Source organism: Cyanistes caeruleus, chromosome 11 (genome assembly GCF_971803275.1).
Source record: "Cyanistes caeruleus chromosome 11, bCyaCae1.hap1.1, whole genome shotgun sequence".
In the NCBI taxonomy this organism is placed as follows: Eukaryota; Metazoa; Chordata; class Aves; order Passeriformes; family Paridae; genus Cyanistes; species Cyanistes caeruleus.
The window spans coordinates 7,939,494-7,953,114 of NC_141711.1; the positions used below are offsets into that span (position 1 = coordinate 7,939,494).

The 13,621-nt window shown below is 36.9% G+C and overlaps 1 protein-coding gene across 9 annotated transcripts in view; it reads left to right on the forward strand.

The window, feature by feature from the left end:
- The window catches only part of FHIT (fragile histidine triad diadenosine triphosphatase), a 532,732-nt gene that overhangs the window by 46,608 nt on the left and 472,503 nt on the right, over positions 1-13,621 (forward strand). For 2 of the 9 annotated variants that reach the window (XM_086846075.1, XM_086846076.1), the window contains exons 1-2: positions 60-215; positions 1,094-1,175. The exons of 6 other annotated variants lie outside the window; for them this stretch is intronic. The gene's annotated coding sequence lies outside the window, so the exon portion shown is untranslated. Of the gene's footprint in view, positions 1-59; positions 216-1,093; positions 1,176-13,621 lie in introns of those variants that run through there. One more of the 9 variants, XM_086846073.1, reaches the window with a different exon arrangement.

The following is a 13,621-nucleotide window of genomic DNA, read 5'->3' on the forward strand; positions in this document are numbered from 1 at the left end:
ATCTCATAGAAGAAGAGCTGACTGTTGGCATTGTGACCCTTTAAGGAGCAGTCAGAATAATATACAAATTAAACAGCTGGCGTGTGGGCATCGATGTGGTTTGCCCGAACATCAGGAGTTATCAAGCGAGCAATGGCTTGCCATTGTTAATAAGTTTTGTAGTGTCAGTTCTAACTCCTCCCACAATGATAGTCCTCTATCACCATTGCCTCAAGGTAATATTCAGCTTAGGCTAGCCAAGGCATATTTAGTATTAGTGCTTTTAGTATTCCTCTTACTTGTACTCGGCCTGCTATTCAGCCAAAAACAAATGTATGGATATCTTTAGCCAATTTAACAGGACAAGATACTTTATGCTTGGCTATGGCCTCTCTTGAAACCCATTTTCTACTTGTCTCTTTGGTTTACCTTTACTACATTTATACATGGCCACATCCCCTTTTGGCTCATGTTCTTCATTTTGAGAATCATGCCAATGCTTGGGACCAATGGTTCCCATATCTCCCTCATGCAGCCCTTGAGCCACAGGAATTAGAACTTCTAGGATCTGTAAAAATGGTAATCTGTGGCCAACCAATCTGAAGCATGGGATGTTTCTTCAAGCCAATCCATATTAAAAAAAAGTGCCTGGTGTAATTACACTTCTACCAACACCTCCCGCTTTACTAATGCTCCATTATCGTTACCAGCAGGAGTGTTTATTAGAGGAGGTAGAGCTTGGGCTGCTATTCCATCATGTATTAAGGCAGGCCCCTGCAGTTTAGGTGACTCTTGCTGTTAACACCCAACGCATCCATGATTTTACAACATAACTTTCCACAGTGAGGGAAGCACAGCATTCAGTGTTTACACCTTATTATGATGATAACCTTGACTTTTGGTCACTACAACAGCATTGGGCTTCCTTCTATTTTGCTCTAGGAGTAGTGTCTGGAAAGGCACAATCCCTGGAAAGGGATTGTTTAACAAACTAGGCTGTTAGTTAGACAAACTAATGCTACTTTCCTTGCTTTAGAAAGATTGTTGACCAATGTTGGTTCAATTAGACATGCTACATTGCAGAAATGAGCCACTATTGATTTTTTTCTTTTAGTACATGGACATTGATGTGAAGATTTTGATGGAATGTAATATGTTTCTGTATGAACCTTTCTGATCATTCACACTCTATTCATGTAAGTATTAAAGCTTTACAAGACAATGTAGCCAAATTAAAAATAGTAGATGGAGCTGACTGGTTTAACAACCTTTTTGAAGACTGGGTGATCACTGGATGGGTCAAAAATTTTATTAAGATGGGAATGTTTGTATTAGGGATGCTATTAATTATAGTGGTATACCTGCCTTGCTTGATTCAATGTATTCAGAGATTGATTAATAAATCAGTAAAATAAATCATGATTGTAGAACAGAAAGGGGGACATGTAGAAGATCAGACAGCTACAGAAGCTGAGTTGGGTAGCACCACAGACCTCCCGGCCCTGGTCCAGTGGAAGCTGTGGAGAGGGAAACTCAAGGCATGAATAAGAAGTGAAGACATCATGTTTGACAGCTCTGGTGCAGGAGGATGTTAGCAAGGACAGTGCTGGCACAAGAGGATGATAACAAGGACTTCATAACTGAAAAGACTGTGTTGCTAAGGGAATAGAGGCAAGGGGACCTGAGTGGAAAATTTTGTGTGGAAGTTAGAGAACTATAAAATCTGGTCATTAGTACAATAACCGGCTTTGCTTGCATACAGAATGGTCTGTCTCTCTCAGTTGCTGCATCTCCTGGCTCAGGGGTTGGCTGTTGGCTGCCCTGTGTGTTCTGACAGGGGAAAATCCTGACATAAGACACGGATTCCATGGTTCCAGGAAAATACTCCTGCTTCCTTCTCCAGCTCTGAGAGTAAATAGCTTTGCTAAGGAAACCTTGCTCACTCCTTCCAGCCCTGGCTCCCTAGGTCACACTCTTGTTTTCTGCTTTCTGAGGATTAAACTCGTAATGACTTCTTAGCCTTTTAAAGTTTTTTCCTTCTGGCGACTTCACCAAGCTGGGGTGAGGTCATGAGGGTTAAATCACTGGAATGCCCCAGGCTTTGCAAAAATATTTCTACCACTTCAAGGTTGATTATTTCCCAAAAGTAGCTTCTAACAGAGGTCTGTAGAAGAGATTCAGTGACTTGGTAAACAGCCTCTGCTGTTTCTGCTCTGTGAATGTTTTAAAAAGCTTAAGTGCTTATATAATTTAGCCAAAGTAAGGTGATTTAGGATATTCAAACAAAAATAATGATTGCAAATTTCAGAAGCTACTTTCAGAGTTCAGTTAGTAACTTTGTGTGTTAAATTTCTGCACAATTGAAATGAAGCAGCTGCTGTCTGCAAAGAAGTGAACATTTGGGCAATTGATCTACTTTTGGAAGAACCACCAGGAACTTTTACGAAGATATATGGAAAAATAGAGGAAAATGGTAATTTTCAGAAGAAAATGCAAATGGTGATTTTCATTACTTACACATTTTAAAATTTATAATAAGATATTGCATAGTACTTCTTTCTTTGCAGGGAGGAAGGTCTAAAATTTTGTTAGCTAAAACTTATGCTAAAAGCATTTCATTCAAATAGATCTTAATGATTTTTATTGAGCACTTAAGACTAACAATCCTTACCTACTGTTTGTGCTCGATTATATTCCATTTTGACAGTTGACCACCATGTTACTTTTTCAGAGACTATGTTCTTCTGGGAGTGAATGTGACATAAGGAGAAAGAACAAAAAAATCTACAAGGAACAATATTCAGATAAACCAAAGATGCTTTAACAGCCTTCAAGATTCCAGGGAAGAGTGTTTCTTCGTTCTCTTGAGTTTTTTTCAGTGCGAAAGTTGTGAAGTGTTGCAAGCATAGATTTTCCTTGATTAATGTAGCCTTTGAGATTCTCAGCTTCTTGGCAGCATGTCCCTGAAGATTCTTTTTAATTTTTTTTTTTTCCTTTCCCATCACCTTCTTCCTCTTCCCTCCAAGACACAGAAGAGTTAAAAGATATCTACTTGCTAGGGAAAAAGATGCTTGAGCATAGCAAGGGGAATTAGTCTTATTCCTATCATTAGAACTGAAGTTGTTCCTGAGGTATTTTACAGACATAATGCATACTGGATCTGTGAAGACAATATGACATAAGAGGAACTTGATTTAGTGTAGCAACAGTTGAGCCTCTGTTTATGCACTCCTGATTCCAAATTGTTGTCTGTAGGTCTTTACATTAAGAATGCCTTTAAAAGAACCAGACTCCACTAATCCAAACCCATGCTGTTCTGCTTTAGATTAGGAAGCAAACCCAGTTATATGTTCTCTTTGCATTCAGAACAACATGAATGTCATGAAGTAAAATAATGAGGACAGTGTGCATAGTCTTTTCTAATTGTCTTGAGTTTCTAAAAGATGCTTCAAGTTTCCCCTTTCTTTGCTTGACTCTAGGAATGCCTGTTGTTAAGTGACAGTGGGTATGTGAAAACACTTGCAAGAAAAATGTGTCATGTTTGATCTGTTTGTTTAAGAAGATGCAATAGTATTTAGTCTGTGAGCTGTAGTTATGAACACTTCCATATCAGATGATTTTTGTGTAAGGCTGATGAGGAAATGTGAGCACCTGGACAAGTATTTCTTAAGCCACTCTAGTGGTAGAAAAATAATTCTTTAGCTGTTGTTGCAGGACTAATTTGGCTTGTTGGATTTGACATATCACTGCTATGCTGAAAAAAGCAGGGGTGTTTTCAGTTGCACTGATAGCAATAGGTTTAGTAAACATGACTAAGAATTTAATTGTGTAGGGCACTGAATGTATTTAGCCAATAAATTTTTCCTGAGTGTCTTTATAAGTTTAAAGAAGCTATTTATATATCTGCTCAATGTCCTGAGTTTCCCCCCAGATTGCTTGTCTCTGAAAGAAAAATTGTTTTAGCAACAATTGTATCTATACAGAATTAATCTTTCTTAAAGATTTCTTTGATAGAAGGTCAGCAACTGAGTGAGAGCTTAGGCCTGAATTTAGATCTTCCTTGTGGGGACTGTTGCTGTGTAACAGACCTACAGGGAGCCTCAGATATCGAGTACCAAAACAGATATAACATCTATTTTCTTGAATCTGTTTTTAAAGCTGTCTCATCTTCATATAAAGAGAAGCTTTCAGATTAAAGGCTTTGAATAAGCTTCCCATTTTTGGATTAGGATCTCAGCTCTAGAGAACCTGAGCTAATTGCTAACGGTGTCTGCTTGGCTCCTTTGCACAGATCTGAAGTGGATTTGAGCAAGTTTTCATTCCTGTTCAGCACTGCCCAGCTCCAACATGGACAGATGACCTGTGAGTGAGCGGCAGATTTTGCCTCACAGATAAATTTCTTTGAGGAAACTTTTCTGGCATTCCTTGCTCCTTGGGAAAGAGGGGCAGAGCTCTGGAGCAAGGTGGGTTTCTGGTGGCTGGCTGATGTGAGCAAAGCTCAGCTCTGATACCGGGAGAGTGGTGACAGTGGCAGCGCTTCAAGCTGGTCGTGCCCTTCCTTCTCCGAGACTGTGTGCCCTGCTGCTGAGCAGGCAGTGAGCAGGTCAGGGAGAGAGACCTGTGCTGCAATCCCAGCAGGAGCTCTCTGGGATAGGTGTGATCCTGCAGATCCCAGCAGTGCTGTGGGGGATAGCTGGATTGGAGGGCTGAACTAAAAGATGAAGTTTAAAGAAGGAAACTGTCTTTTCTCATGATCCTGTTCCGTCTATGTGCAGAATGCAATTAGTAACGTTTTGATCTTTCACATGATTTAGACTTAGGCTTTTAAAACCTTGTGTCAGATGTTCATGGTTGGGTTTGATCTGCCTTATTACTGTCTGTGTAGGCTTAACCAATGACCATTACTTTTACTATTAGGATGAGCAGTGCAGATGCAGAGGAAAAAGCCTCAGCTCTCATGGTTTTGATCAGTTTCTCATGCCTTTTTACTTATTGGGTCAAAATCTTTCTTTTTTGTTCTGAACATATGAGGAATTGGGCTACATAGCAATGACACTTGATGGTGAACATGGGGGTTCCTTACTGCAGCTGTCCCTGGGGTGAAACTAGTCAATGACATGAATAAATGAGGACACTTCTCTTATCTGTGACAAGCTTACAAAGCTGCTTGCACTCTCTGGCAATTGATGCTTAATTGGTTGAGACTTAAAGAATCTTTAAACAGCATTTATTCAAAATATTTTCCCACAGTTTTTCATATTTCTTACCTGAGAGCTTCCTTGCATTAATACATGGATTTTGAAGTATATATAGCTCTACATAATGAGAAGCATTATACATATATATTTCCTATATGTGTGTGTGAGAAAACTACAGTTTGGGTCTTGAGTATAATTAACTATAAAATTCAGAGGCTATTATTTATCATAATCATGACTGCCAGTCTTTTAAAGTATATATGCACACACATATCTATATATATATTTATATATTTTTTTAATAGCTAGAATGATGCCATTGTGCTACATGTCTTTTTTTTCCACCTGTGCTGGAGCCAGATTTGTTTTGTTCAGGTATCCTCAGGTGATTCCATTACCTGATAGTCTTATAAGGTGAGGACTCTCACATCTTGTGTGTTTTCTGTGCACGAAAGTGTATTTAATTCACCTTAAGGTGTACAATAAAAATTCCTCAAAACTTTCCTTTGTTTGTAAGGTTCCAGCATAGACAATTACTTCTACAAGAATGTAAGAGAGCATGAAAAATTGTATTTGGAACATCTGGAAACTTGTAGAAGAATATGAAAAGTAGTAGGCTTTAGAGCACATTAAGTATGTCTTCTACTTGTATCTCAAGTTATTGTAGCTGTTGACAACCAAATAAGTTTCTTACCAAACAGTTCTAGGAAATCAAAACTTATTGCAAGATCTGGTATGTTAAATATCAGCTCTGAAACAATGATCTGAATCATTGCCTTTCCCAAGCTGCATTTATCAAGCTTTGTAGATGATTGTTGTGGCTGATCAATAGGTTATTTCTTAGCAGAAAATGTGGTGAACCCTCCTCTCTTGGTCCCTTTCCAGTGCTGGATAATAAGAACATAACTAATTCATCATCTCTCTACAGTTTCCCAGTAATCTGTTATTAATGCTTGTATTCAAGTAAATAAAACTGAACCTGACAGATGTAAAAACTGTTGCATTCACATCCCAATGATGCAGTGAGGTATAAAAAACTGGCTAAGAACTGAAAAGTACAGCTTTTCATGAAACCTAATGACAGTGTCTAACTTCCTGATGAAAACACATTTTTGTGAATGTCAGTGCACAGAGAATTGTTTAGACAGACTGCAATGATGATTGCTAAAGAAATATTGAAAGCAGTAAAATATAGAACAACAACCTTCCATTGGTTTTGTTATAATTCAAATACATTATCATTTGTGTAGTATCATTTCATACAAAAAAATCACATAGAGTATGACAGGTGATACTTGAAAAATAAGTCGTGAGGAAAAAGGTTTTTTTATAATATTTTAAAGACTTAATATGGATGTGTTTTGTTTCTAAACCCCAATATTATGGCAATTTGAGATTGAAGAAACTTTGAATTAAACTTTTCTTTCTTGTGAGTGGTGTTTGAAGCTCCAATTAACTTTCATTAGTAATTAAAAGATCCACTTCTGAAGAGAATTGATTTGGAGAGTAATCATACTCAGTGGAAACCTTTTGTTGAAGGGAGCATCTGCTTCCATCCTTTTTGCTTCTGCAAATCAAGCAAAGGAGACTGCTCTCTGATGGCATCCAACACAAAAGGATGAATGGTGATTGTTTCTTTAGGATTGTTTCTGTATTGCATTTATGCTGAGGTATTGCTTATCTAATAATTTCAATACTTAGTGGTATAATTACTTTTTTTAGAAAGGAAGTTTTTATCCTTTTAAAATAATGGGCCACTATGTACATGAGTTAGTAAAACCCTTTCAATTCCCTTGACATTGAAAATAAATTGTGAATCTTTGATCTCATTCATCTAAATTATACCTCTGCTAGGAAATCTCAATTAGAGGTTAGCAGGGTGCAGGCAGACGAGCTGCACTGCTTTAGGTTCTTACAACAGAAGGAAGCCTTGAGGGAGGCTGTGTGTATGTGCTCTGCCCAATCCCTGGCTGTCCCAAAGCCTGGAATCCAGGGCTGTGCAGAGCTGTCTGCTCCATCAGGCATTTGGAGACAAGGCTCCAAATGAATGAGCTCTCTGGGATAGATGTAATCCTACAGATTTGGCTGTTTTGGGGTAACTCTTTGTCCCAGATTATCTGCTGCTTTGACAAGAAGTGTTTGTCCTGTTATTGGTGTCAGTATCTCCTTGAGGAGTCAGGGGCATTCTCACTCAAACCAGAAAGCAGAACTCTGGGTTCAAATGGCTGCTCAGAGTAGAAAAGATTTGCCCTGAATTTGCAATGTTTATAATAATGTTTACCAGCTCTTTGTAAAATCTTTACCAATCCCAAGTATTTCCTGCCTTAGTTCCACACACCCTGTCCTTTCTGAATGAGTTAGGTTGTCTTTAAAGCAACTGAAAATATCACATTCTTAATTTGTCTATTGTACTATAGAAAATGAATTATTTAAATGATCAGCAAAAAATATTTTAGGATACAAACTTTTACACTATCCTTCTGTATTCTAAAAAGTTGCTTTTAAAACCTTCATTCAATGTTGGTTTATGGTGTCATGGGAGGGAAACAAAAATGAACTTTGAAAGAATTGAATTTTATTTTCTCTTAAGAGGTTAAAATAATGTACCTGTGGATTGTTTTGTTGTAACAGTATTTATCAGAGTAGAGTCAATTTAAACTTTTGCTCTCTTGCATCTGTGAAGAGACAGATGGCTGAAAAGAATATAAAGGAATGCAGTATTTTATCAGTTCTTTCTCTTTTCAGTGAAAATGCTCATTGGGTCCCTTGACTGCCTGAACACAGATGCAGAAAGAAGGAAGAGATAGTGCAAGAAAAAGAATTTGTGAAAAGAATATGAAATTTCATCCAGTGAAATACAGAAAACTCCCTATCTTCCCCACTCTTTCAAAACCACATTACTGAAAGCTAAAAAACAAGAAAATCCTAAAAATTCATATCTTAACTGAATTTTTACATTGGTCATGTTTTGTGCTCTTGGGCAAACTGGGCTGACTTTTTTTAGATGTTAAACTTTTATAAGTGATCACGCACAGTACTTTGTTCTGTCACTTTGAATTTCTGTTCATATCTCCAGTTCAGTGAGCCTTTTCCAGTGTTATCAAACATGACTCAGTATTGGGAAATACTATCAGAATATTAAATTTGAGGTGCTTTGTTTCATTTTCAAGTCTCGTTTATTGATAGGACACATCCCTCTAATATGCATAATTAATAAAAAAACTTAGGCCCAGTCCATCTGAATGCTGCTGGCTATCAGCTGGTAGCAGAGGGCTCATCATAAATATCAAGCCCTTTTTTTGCTCCATTATTTTTAAAAAAAACCAACAAAAACCCTTTTTTCAGTCTTGTATTTTGTATTTATGTTGAAAGAAACCCCAACAAACCAACAATCACAACAAACTCTCCTGCTGGTGAGGTCAGAGGTGATTGCTTTCACACAAAGAGCTTGACTGCTGCTGCAGGGTGACACAAGAAGAGTTTGCTTAATGAAAGAACAGATTCTGCCTTTAAAGAGGCAGTGAAGGCAACTTGCTGAGGCTTTAGGATCTAATAAAAGGTTTTTAAACAGACATGGTGGAAGAGTTGACAGCTAAGTGTTGGGAAGCTGTAGAAAATAAAAAAGGGATACCTGGGAACAAGACATGTTAAGGAATGTGAAGGAAGTTCTAGACTAAAGGGATGTATTAGAATCTACAGAAGAAATGCATTTTATATAGGAGATATGGTAAAAAATGGAGTGCAGGGATGATGAGATACCATTTCGAATAAGCAGCTTGCACTTACATTCATCACTGCATTTCAATCATTGAAAAATCAAAACTTTATTTAAGGAAAAAATGTTCAGAAATAGCCCTTTATATAGTTAATAGCCTGTCTGGTCAGTGAGCTGCCAAATATATGCTGAGCTTAGTATTCCCACTGTGATTTCTTTTTCCATAATGGAAAGAGCAGGAATGGCTTTCGTAAAGACTATTTGTCATCTTTTAAAGGATGTATTGGATTTTTTTTTTTTTTCTCATTCTAAAAACATGGCCTTTGGCATTCACAACATGCATTTTTCATAAATGCAATTCCTTGGCAGAGTGAACTATTCTGATGTTTGTAAAAAGTAGGATTGTATCAGGCAAAAAAATTTAAGTAGTTGAATGCAGGTTCCTATAGACTTTTCATAATGCAAAAAAAGTGTTTCCTAGACAAAAACATCATCAGATTGTTTTAAAGTTTTAGTGAAAATATTTTATCTTGGAAGCTTAAGTTAGATTTGATCTGGTAAAATTATTTTGTGTTTTCTTTTACCAAAAAAACCCAACAAACAATTGTCTTCTGTGCATGTGTTCTGACAGGTGAGAAGAATCAAACGCTACATATGTTAACTGGGATTATGCTTAAGAGTTTGTATTTGATACCCCTGAGAATTATGGAAGGGAAAGCACAGTGAGATCTAAGGAAAGGAACTGTAAAACAGTGAAAAACTGGGTGACCAAAACCAATTGAGGACACCCAGGAGGGTAAAGGGGAAATACAAAACAAGTGGTCAATGTTGACCTGCAAGCCCCTGGCTAAAGTTTGTGCTTCTTGCTTTAAATTTTAGAGGTCTTACTCTCTTTTTATTCCATTTTTACTTTGGTTTGTTAAAGCAGTGTCATAGTTTCCATGGACTTTGTAGCAAAGGAAACTGTCTTCCTGGTGATGCTATCACCTGAATTGGAACTTTTGTTGAAATAACTTTAAAAAAGAATTGATGCTTGGAGCAGTTGAATCTGGAACTTCTGTTGTAGGTGGGATTTTGGGAAGTGTAGGGTGTGGTCAGCATTGCATTGTTTCAGAATTTATTTGGTTTTACATTTGGTTAAAAGGATTTAATTGTAAGTGTGAATTTGCTTAAAAGATGGACTTATTGGATTTTGCTGTGGGATGAGATATATCATTTTCTAAATAAAGCTTTTATTTCTTTGAAAGCTTTATAGGAACAAGAGCTTTGTTTTTTTCCAGTTATTAAAATTATTGTAGCTTTATGAAAAACAAACCCAAAATCTGCTGCTGTATTTTCATTACTTTTAAAGGTCCTTCTTTTGCTATGCAGAATTTGTTTCCTCAACTTGAGACAGCTTGAGAAACAATCTGAAGTACAGGCAGTCACTGTGTAAGGACTCGGGCTGTTAATGTTGGCATTGTTCCTTTTGTCTTTTGAGCACACCAGGTCTGTGAAGCAAATCACCCCTGCCCAACCTTCACTAGCTTGGAATAGCATGGGACTTTGTCGGGGTGAGACTGTCAGGAGAGGATTGTGCAGGAGCTGGGAGGGATGCTAAAGCTGGGTGGGTGCAGTGACCAGTTCTGCCAGGAAGAGACCAGAAATGTGTGTGAAGCTGTGGAGGTGTGCTGAACAACAGCAGGCAGGAGACCATGACTCGGTGCCTGGAGGCAATTAATGTTTCTGGCTCTAGCCCTGCTGTGCCAGTCTCTAAGTAATGATTCATAACTGCTTAAAAGGAAAAAATGGGAGGCAAACTGGGATGGAGCTTGTGCAGCAGAATGCTGCCTTTATAAGGAGCCATGCTGTTTTCCAAATACATGTTTCTGTGGCATATATTACAATAAAATGTAAAAGATTCTCAGTTGATGTAAACTAATGTAATTTCAATTATGTTTGTAATTTCAATTGTATCTCTAATGCATTTAATCATTTTTTCTAATATAATATTCTATGTTTTCTTCTGGATACGTGATAGAATATGAGAAGAAAATAATCCAAATTTTCCCAAAAATAAAATTTTAGGAAATATTTTTTTCTGTAATAAAGCAAAAATGTAATGAAGAATTGTGGTTATATTGGTGTTTTGTAATAGGTTCTCCCTCTCAGTTGTTGTGTGCAGTTTGCACTTAATGTTCATAATAATGGCTTGTTCATCTTACTTTGTTAATTTATATTTAGAAATTCTATAGCTCCAAATGTGCAAACCCACCAAGAATTCAAAAGAAACACCCAAAGCTATTTAATTTACTTTTCAAGTTCTGCTTCTCCTGTGGAATTGTCCCATTCCACAGGAGTTTACTTAGAATATGTTACATGTACTTACATTGGTGAGATCCCACTGAAATGTGTGCCATGGTTTCCTAATCTTGGGGAGAAGGGAGCAGGAGGAAGAGTTTTCAACACTTCCAGAATCTTTCATCTTAGAAAATAATTTTGTTTGAATTGGCTTAAAGCAGGTGAGTGTGCTTGTAGTGGTTGTTCTGGAATGAAAGAAGTATTAGAATTTTTGCAGTGGTCTTTATTTTAAATACTTCTTTGTTGTACTAAGGATCCATTAGGATTGTGAACACAGATAAACACTGAGCAGTCTACAAGAGTTTTCAGAGGAAGGAAATGGTTTCAATGGCTTTAGCCTGGATGGTGCTCATGTACTTAATGTTCTTTAGCTGTCACTGTTGTTTTTAGCTTTTGATTACTTTGCATATTGTTTTCACTGCAAGGTAGTGCATAATAATTTAACATCACCTGTAAGACTACATTCATAGATCAGTTATTTTAGGCTTCTTTTGTAATGTGCGAAGTTGGTTGCAAGTAAAATACAAAATAAAAAAAAGCATTAACAAATACGTCTCAAGTTTCCATAACTCTGGTAATTTACTAAAGATAAAATGAATAAGAGTAAAACCACAATTCTTTTTCTTTTTCTCTTTCCCTCAAAAAAACCCCAAACCTGAACAACCAACCCCAAACTTCTCATGTCCTGTTGCTTTAAGGTATTATTTGCAAATAAACCTCTTAGTGTTAGAATATGAACTGTTACATTTCAGTTTAGCAGAAAACAGTGCTGTCAGCCTCTTCTGTTGGCCTGGGTACAATTCTTAGCATTTGGTGTGAAAGGAAGGAATCTGAAAAATGAACAGTAACTGCCAGCAGCATGAAAGAGTATATTTTAAATTACTGTATTAAAGCTGTTTAGCTCACTATCTTAGATAGTGATGGATAGCTCAGATATCTTAGATATTGAATAATTGCCCAATTTCTGTTACTATAGTTCAAAAAATGTAAATCTTTCTGACTTCTCAAAAATTTTCAATGCCCTCTAAAAATCACATTTGCAATAGTTTTTTTTAAATGGCATTCTTAAATCCTCAGCTGTTATTGACAGCAGTAAGACTTTAGTGGCTATTGACTACTGAAACTATATTTGACTTCAGTATTAAATGTTCTGTTTTACAAGGACATTTATGGAGTAAAAAGAATACTCTGCCTCCTTCCCTCCCCATAATTAATAATTTTGTCATGTGCCTTCTCTGTGCCTCTTCAGTAACCATGACTCACCTTAATACCAGTGTTTGACATTAGAAGCCACTCCAGAGAGGAAGAAAATCATTCAGAAATGAGCTGTATAAAGGTTATTAAACCAACAATTAAGATTCTAGTCCTGTACATTTTCCTTTGCCCCTAATTACATGCCAAGAACAGCAATGTAGAATTTTCAGTATATACATATGCTGAATGTATCATTATCAGAGGAAAAGTACCTACAGGGAACTGAAAGTTTACTTCTAACAGTCACATACATTACTTATATATATTTGGAATGATGTTTTTTTCAAGACTGGGGGAAAAATCTTGGGGGCTGAGTGTCCTAAAATTACATGTTAAGGTACCTATGTAATTAAAAATGTAATAGGATTCTTTTCTTACCCTTTGTTGTATGGATCAGGTTTTTAGCTGAAGTAGTTTTATTGACTGCACTGTTAGTATTTCTGTAAGTAAAGGCAAATTGCACAAGAAAGTTTGGAACATTGGGTCAATGCTGTGTAAATACATTCCTGCTTACAAACTTCTCATTTGTTACCTCCCAGAAAGCTCCAGGTCTAACCTGAATATCAGCATCCACAATACGTGGCACGGTGTGTTTCCTAAGTAACTTTGAATTGTAGGCAAAAACCCACTTACCTTAACTTTTTCTGTTTCTAAAGCTTCTAAAATCCACATAGGCTGGGAAATATTAATTTTTAATCACCAGAGTGTAGCACATTTGTTTCCATTCCCTTTACAGTGGCGGCTGCAGAGCAGTGATAATTTGCAGTGTGGCTGTTGTCACTTGCATTGCACGACCCTGGTGAGGTCAGGTCCTTTCAATTAGCAGGATGAGGCTGTGAAATCCCCTGCCATTATGTTCTTGTTGCTAGGGCCTACTGCTGATTTACAGAATATTGCATAGGTTGGCCATTGAAGTCTAATTCCTTCAATAAAAATTTAACAAAAACTTCCTTTCCTAATTTATAAAACTGTGTCTTTTTCTAACCAAATTTTTCGACTTTGTGCATGTCAAATTAATGATTTGAGACTATAAAAGGCCTCTAGATCTTTATTCTTTTATTGCTTTTTCACTGAAGTTTGCCTAATACTTTATGAGATTATTTTGCCCTCATGGGTGGTAAACAGGTAATTCAGC